This window comes from Papaver somniferum, chromosome 1 (assembly GCF_003573695.1).
Source record: "Papaver somniferum cultivar HN1 chromosome 1, ASM357369v1, whole genome shotgun sequence".
Taxonomy (NCBI): Eukaryota; Viridiplantae; Streptophyta; class Magnoliopsida; order Ranunculales; family Papaveraceae; genus Papaver; species Papaver somniferum.
Window position 1 is genome coordinate 124070291 of NC_039358.1, and position 8642 is coordinate 124078932.

An 8642-nucleotide genomic window follows, 5' to 3' on the forward strand; every position below is an offset into this window, starting at 1 on the left:
CTCCCCATCTATATCTCGGCAAAAATCAGACTCTTCAATCTCCGATAACATTACCACATCTGCTGAGACCTCCCTTATGAAACTTTCTTTGTTGTTTAATTAAATGCCAACAAGCACCTTGAGCTCCTTACAAATAGTGACAACAAGCAGTCGAGAAGAGACCCAAAATCATCAGGAGCAGACCCACTAATCCCATTCACTGAAATATCAATTGAAACTACATTTTCACACTTTAGAATCCCATGTGGGAGTCTCCCAGAAAACCCATTCTGATTCATTCTAATAAATTGTAAAATCAACAATGAGCTAATAGATTCAGGGATTTCACCAAAGAAGTTATTGAATGAAAGATCAAGACTTTGCAGTGACCCAAAATTACCGATGTTGGATGGAATAGAACCAGAAATACGATTATGAGATAGATTCAGCGTCTTCAAATGACTCCAAAAAACATACAGATTCAGTATTTTATCAAATTTATTTCGTTCTTCTACTAATAGATCCGTGGTAGCCGATGAACAACCACCACCGGAGCAACAACAACAAATCCCAATTCTGATTCCAATTCCAGATCCACATACTAGATTTGTTGAGAACTCAACAATTTACAGGGCATCAGTATCAACACCATCCCCAATTTCATCAACTTGGTACTCATCGTTAATCCCTAATCGCCGGAAAATAACACAAGAATCACCTTCTCGATCTGATTGAAACCCATCTGTTCTTCTCAATCTTAAATTCGAAATCAATTCCCACAACCCCATGAATCTCTCCCTTTTTCTGAGTTTTAGGTGCTTCCATTCTTCTCTTGGTTTCAGACAGCGTAGGACTAACTATTCATATTGACTAATTTGATTTCTAGGGATGGATTTTCCGATGTATAATTTTACTCGGTATAGTGGAGAGGAAGAAGAAAAGGAATAGAAGATGAAGAAGAAGAAAGAAAAGACAGGAACAGAATTTTCTAAACTATGGGTTTGAGAATAATGTTTCCCTAAAAAATGGGTGCGCGCCTTCAGATTTCTGGGCGTGGGTTTCACAGTGGGGGAAATCTGAAAAATGGGTCTCCCTGTAGTTTTCACTAGGCTGATTTCACAATTCCTTTTCACAGTCATGCCTTGGACGTGACTATTTGGGATTTTTGACAAGTATTTGGCAACTGTTTTGGTACGGGAATCATGCACAGGACTTCTACGACTTGGATATCTATAAGAGAGAATTTTTGACCTAACTACATCTCAGATCTCTACATATCACATCTCATATTATACTTTGTTCTTCACAAAATATTCTAGGGTTTACCCCTTTAGAGGGAAACCGGGTAATTGTGTAATCATGAGAAGCTAAACTTTTGTTGATTGAGGATGAATTCAATGTTCTAGCGTGAAGTTTTATTAGTTATATAAACCTATTCAGAGTTTTAATCACATAATCATTTGTTTTCACTATTTCTAGGGTTTATGATTGATTAATTAGATTGTATGGAGTGCACGCTGGATTAATCTATTGATCATTCTATTGCTAGTAAAGGGTTAGGATATCCGTGTAATTGTTGAATAATCCTTCCACAAGTAGAGAACGTGAGACCTCGCAGAGGGATTCTGTGGAGCAATCATGTGTGAAGACAACACTAGTAAGTGGACCTTGCGCTAAGAGTCTAACTGCTAGGATCAACCTAAGTTAACATAACTCAAAGCTTCCGTTGGGTAACACCTTGAGTGTGCTACTACTTGGTGGTTCAGTTGGATAGAACTTGATATGCGAGCGCTTCGGTATCCGGTTACAAGAGGAATTCTGGGGATAACACTGCTCTAGCTGCTTTCCTACGGTTGGTGATGAATGGTTGTAACGAAGATAGATAAGTACACTATTGAGTCAACGTTTGGTAACAGCGAAGGACTCCTTGATCATCCCTTTCATCTTATTTTCTTTTTATTATCTTTTTATTTAATTCATAAACCAACCCCCTTTTACTTTGTTTTGCTATCTAAATAACATATCAATTACACAGCTCTCTGTGGGAACGATCCTTACTACCGCTATATTACCAGTTAATTAGTGGGAAATATCTTGATTAATATGTGGTGGTTACGACACGCATCAATGCTCAATACCCATTTCGATGATGTGTACTGCAAACCCTGCTAGATCGGTCAACCGGATTTTTAACGGTTACAGTTTGACACTAGAAACAGAGAGGGTTATCGGTAAAAAAATTATTTTCCTTTTAAAACCTTTTTTTCGAAAAAAAAATTTTGCTTTTGATACACTTTTTTCTATTGATTTCATGGTAGAAATGTCATATCTACTAAGGATTCGAAGGTATGAGTGTTGTCCCATAGAAGTCATGAATGTCTTCGAACAAACGCCTCATTATGTCAAACGAATGACATCAGGATGGCTATACCTGATCGTATTACGAGGTTTCGTTTCATGGCATCATCGTGCTTGAACCGAAAGCCAAAAAAACTTTCTATTTTATGATAGGAATATCAGGTATGACTCGATTAAAATGGTACTGGTATTATCTGATGATAACCCATCGGTGCCATGATCAAAACAGCTCGGAGAGCCACAAAGAAAGCTCCTCGGGTGACAGTCGTACAGATCACATTATGCGTCTGGGAAAGACAGAAAACCCAAACCCTAGATCCAGTTGACCAACTGCCAAAAAAAAAAAAACTTTTAAATTATGAGCAGTGGGACAGTTTCTGAATCACATTCTGTTTCAAGTATCTCTCGTCTTGCAAAAACATTACATCCTAACCAATGTAGTCAATATCGGCCGTATCGGCCGATATATCGGGGATATTTCGGATATCGGCCCAGAACGATACGATAAGAAGGATATCGGAGGTACGATATTTGCCCGATAATATCGGTCGTATCGGTCGAATATCGGCCGTTTCGGTCAAATATCGGCCGTATCGGTCGATACGAAATTTTCCTATATTTCTTGATATGAGACGATATTGGTCGTTTTCTATAAAGTTTAAGGGTAATTTTGGCGAAGAAAGTCTTCCAGGTGATAGTAGAGGTGCATGTAGCTCTCGAAGCAAGTCTACTAAAGTTACTCTTTTGTTTTTTTGATAAAATTGATGTTATCTATTATATCTTATCCGAATATGTGTGGAGAAATGTTTAATATAAAATTATAGTCTCTAAATCTAGAACCGATATTTCAACGATAATATCCCCGATATAAAATCGTACCAGTGTATCGGTCCCGGCCGAGATGAACCGATATCCGATATTAACTACATTGATCCTAACAAAAAAACTCTTTTTATTAAAAATATACTTAGCTAACTAAGTCTTCCAAAAAAAACGTGAAGATCGTTGCCTTGGCGTTTTTTGTTGTTATTTTTTCAGGTTACGTATGGAGAAGTCGAAGGACATAGTCCCACAGGGATCAAAGCGCAATACGAGGGCTTCATCAAAAAACCAACTGAAAGCCGTTGACGACCAAAGTGAAACATCCGAGAAAGTTTCCAGAGAGAAAGCCGAAGAAGACAAAGCGGCGGAAGATAAGGCAACTAAAGAGAAAGCCATTCGGGAAAGAGAAGCGAGAGCTGCAGCCGCAAAAGAGGCAACGGCTAAAGCTTTTGCGACTAAGGTGATAGCAGACAAAGTGACAAAAGCAACATAGGCAACAATAGCACTAATTAATGTAGAACAAACAGGGGAGACTAACCCACCCACGTCGTCAACCCCAAAAACCACAAATTTGGAGCTGATTGTCGGGGGACGACTACCACGCACCGGAGTAATCGGAGAAGTTTTTCCGATGCAACACAATCTAACAAGGGACTCTCCATCGCCACACATCGAAACCGTCATTGATGGTAGCACACGAGGAGATCCGGCCCAAGCAGCAATTGCAGCAGCAGAAGCTGCAGCCCAAAGAGCCGCAGAGGAAGCAGCAGCAGCAAAAGCGGAGGTTGCAGCCGTGGAAGTGTTGGGAGTCGAGACTCACGGTGAAATGCCGGTCCAATCTAGAGAAACCATACAAATGGCGGCGATGCTCAAGGAAGCACTACAGAATCAGAAGGAATATTTAGACGTTATACAATACCTTACTCAGGAAAGTCAAATGTTAAAGGAGATGGTAAAGAACGGCGTCGGCGGATCACAACCTCGAAGACCTGATCAAGAAGAAGCTTCCAAAGTTGTCGATCAAAGGAAGACTAGGAATGATCTCAGAGATCTTGTCATCACTCCTACGCCGTTTCGGACTCGGAGGCAACACAACGACGACATCGATAGTCAGGAGGATCCATTTTACCGACCAGCAGGATCCGACTTTACCTCAAACACCAGCATGGAAGAGATGTTCGACCAGATGGAGATGCTAAGGGAAGAGTTAAACTGCCTAAAGTCCACGCAAGGAGGAGGAGCTCGATTAGAGGAAGTCATTCATGAAGCACGGACCACCCCGTTTACCCATTACATTATGGCGTCACCAATCCCACGAAAGTTCCCTCTACCAACCTTCAACTGCTACGAGGGAAGCGGAGATCCCACATCCCACCTAAGATAATATTCGCACGCTGTGGCGCATTGGGAGTCAAATGATGTCGTCATGTGAAGATATTTCCAGCAAGCCTGAAATTATTGTTGGAAAACGATTAATAAAAAAATAATTTTTTAAAGAAAAATTATAATTTATTGTTTTATTTTGTGAATGAAACTTTTTAGTCCCACATCATGGAGTTTCCAATTTTTAGTAGTTTTAAGAAATTATATAAACTTTTTAGTCCCACATCGGAGAGTTTTTCTTCTTAAGTTGTATTAGTCAATTATATAAACAAATTCACTATTTTTGTAAAATTTATGGGAAAGGTGTTGCTCTATATTTAGAGGGACCCCTAAGGGAAAAAACATTTTATATTGTTTTCTCAAGTGTTCGAGATTTTCCTTTATGGTTTTTTCGGAGTTACCAAACTCAAGTTGAGCATCTACTACATATGCTAGTAGTAGGTGTAGTAGGGTGTTTTATCCTGGAGATATCCGTCCTGTGAGGGCTATAGCATCACTCTTGAGTGTAGTCGGGCGCTAATGTCTTAAGGGCAACGTGTTGAACACGTGACTCACTCTGTTTTTCCAAAGTTTTGCCTTGTTGTTGTTGCGGAGATATTGGGAGCTTGTCCGTTTCATCAAATCAATCACTTCCATTATAAAGGAGCTAAGTATCAATAACTTTTGCTTATTTGATTTTTTCTTGTTTTTGATTATTGCACCCAGCAATCTTAAGACATTAGTATTTGTAATAATAAAAAAATGGTTGGTTGGTTTGTGAATCATGGATGTTAATTGTGGAGTGAAAAACAAAAACGAATTTTTGGTCAGCTATAGAGTTTCGATTTTATCTCTTAACCTAGAAGGAATTTCGATGAATCCTTTTGACACAAAGTAGTAGACATCCTGATAGTTACCCACGTAAAATTTCAGAAATATTGGAGTTGTAAAAGTATTTTTTTGATATTTTACAAAACTGAGAAACGTTCCTGAAAAATTCTGACGGGCAGAATTTTGTTGTTAACTAAAGTAGTTTTTATGGGGTAACCATGAGTTTTTTGATATGGTGGTTTAAACGAAGTTTATAAATCTAGATATTATCTTCAAAACTCATATTTTATCTGAACTAAGGTTTGTGAGATATGGTGTATTAGGTGATTGGGAAATTACCGTGTCCGTGGTCAGAGTATAAACGAAGTTTGTGACATGAAATTGAAAAGGAACATGGCTACCAGGCGCATGTGGATGAACACAAGTCTTCCAAAGCTGACAAAGGCGAGAACATCAAACACAACTCTAAGCATAGTCTTCATAAGAAAGGTATGTTTCGTAAAACTGAATCCGGCATTACTTTAATTAGGGGTGATTGTTATGTTTGTAAAATTCCTGGCCTTACGGCAGTAAAGTGTAGACAACATAAAATCTTAATAAGTAGAAAATTAATGCTAATTTAGTTGAAACAAATTAGAACGAGTTCATTGACATGATGTCGGAAGTTATTTTAATAACCAATGTGAGAGACTGGTGGGTGGACTCTGGAGCCACTAAGTATGTTTGTTGAAACAGAGACCTGTTCACCTCTTATCAGAGGATAAGGGATGTCGAGAAACTCTATATGAGTAACTCATCTGCGACAGAGGTTGCATAAAAGGGAAAGGTCGAGCATAAGCTCATATCTTTAATATTCTCACACTGAATGAAGTTTTCATGTTCCGAGCATATGAAAGAATCTTGTATCTTTTTCTCTTGAAGATGGTAAAAGATTGAAGATCTTAATTAAATGTGGAAAACTTGTTATAACTAAGGGCATTGATTTTTTAGGCAACAGTTATAGGACTTAGGGTCTATATAAGTTTAAAGGAAAATCTGATGAAGTGAACATAGTTGATTCTTGTGCTTTCTTTTGTGTGTCTTTGAATGTTTTGCATGGTAGACTTGGAACCGTAAAATTATAAGTCAATGCTATAAACTGCCTAGCATAGGCTCGTACCCAAATTTAGTTTGGATCTTGAACACAAAAGTGAAATGAATATGCTATAAAATCTTTTAGCACAAATGTTCAGAGTAATTCTAATCCCTTAGAATTAATTCAGTTAGGCCTAGTTGACATGAGTTCAACCCAAAACCACTATGGTAAAAGATGGTTTATAACTTCGTAGATGATTGTACGAGGTACTATTGTATACTTCTTAGGGATAAGGATGATGCCTTAGAAGCCTTAAGATGTATAAACTTGAAGTTCAAAACCAATTAGAAGCCTTGAACATAAAATTGTATCCTTAAGAGATGATAATTGCCATGTTGATTAGTTCAGGATTACCTGCGGCTTGTGGGGGAGGCAGTCCTCTTAACTAGTATATCCTGAATATAGTACCCTTAAGGATCAGATGAAACTCCATATGATTTATGGAAAGGTAGATGACCTTCTTATGAATGTCAAAGTGTGGGGGTGTTTGACTAAGATTGTCATTCCTCTTCCTAAAGAACTAGATAGAAACCAAAAATGTTGATTGTGTCTTCATATAGGTATGCTGAGTATACTTCTACATATAGATTTTTGGTTGTGTGTTCTGATTTTTCATACTTTTGGTGTGATTTTTCTGACTTTGTTGTGAATACTATTACATAATCTAGGGATGCTGAGTTCTTTGAACATGTTTATTCTTAAACTGTACCTCATTAGAGATGTGTTGTTGATCCCCTAGATTTATTTTCAAATAGTCAGAACTTATCTTAAAGGAAGATGAAGTTAAGGTTGAGCCTAAGAGAAGTAAAACAATTAGACTTGAGACTTCTTATGAAGCCGACTTCATAACATGCCTAGCGTTAGTCTAAGCCCTGGACTTGTAAAGAAGCCTTGATATCTACTGAAACCCCATTCTGGTAAGAAGCTTCATTTAGTGAAATGGACTCAGTCCGTCGGAACCTGACTTGGGAGGTTTATAGTTTACCTCCAGAGAGTAAGACCATGAGATGTAAATGAGTCTTTAAGAGGAAACATTAGGTATATGGAACTGTAGAAAAATATTAGGCTAAGTTGGTAGCTAAAGGCTATAAACTAAAAGAAGGTGTATATTTCCTTGATTCTTATTCACATGTGACGAGATTTACTTACGTTGAGATGCTAATTGTTATTGCTGTCATAAACAAATTAGAGATACATCAGATGGATGTTAAGACATTTTCTAAAATCGTGAATTAGATAAAGAAATTTACATAGACCAACCTGAGGACTTTGTAGTGAAAGGTTATGATGACAAAGTTTGTAAGTTGAACAAAATTTTGTATGGTTTATAAAATAAGCACGTAAACAGTGACATGGAAAATTTGATCATGTGATAATGTGTAGTGGATTTAAGTTAATGAATCTGACAAGTATATTTACAAGTAACTTGTTAAGGATGCCTGTGTGATTGTATGCTTGTATGTTGATGATATGCTTATACTTGATACAAACATAGATGTGATTAATTCCACTAAAAACATGCGCTGAATGAGAACGTTGACTTGAAAGACTTAGGCCCTGTTGATGTAATCTTAGGGATGAGGATTAGAAAATAATCTAACATATGTAGTCTTAGTCATTCTCATTATTTTGAATTTGTGCTTAAGAGATACAATCAGTGTGATTGTAAGCCTCTTGTACTCCGTACGATTATTCTTGTAGACTCAAGAAAAAAGGGTAATGGAGTATCTTAACTTGAATACTCAAGAGTTATAGGATGTCTGATGAATTTAATGAACTGTAAGAGTCCAGACATTGCCTATATTGTGAGTAAGTTAAGTAGATATAATTATAGTCCAGAGCAATAGCATTCAGATGCACTGAGTAGAGTATTATGGTACCTAAAATACTCTATTACCTTTTATTTGATTTATCAAAGGTATCTTGTTGTCCTTAAGGGACTTTGTGATGTAAACTGGATAGTTGACTCAGAGGAGTCTAAGTCTACGAGTGGATATGTTTCACTCTAGCATCAGGGTTTGTTTTTGGAACATTTACAAACAAACATATATTGCTCAATTCATTATGGAATCTGAGAGTATTGAGTTAGATAAAGCACGAGAGGGGGCCGAGTGCCTAAGATGTTTTTTAGAAGACATTCCTCTCTGGCATAGGC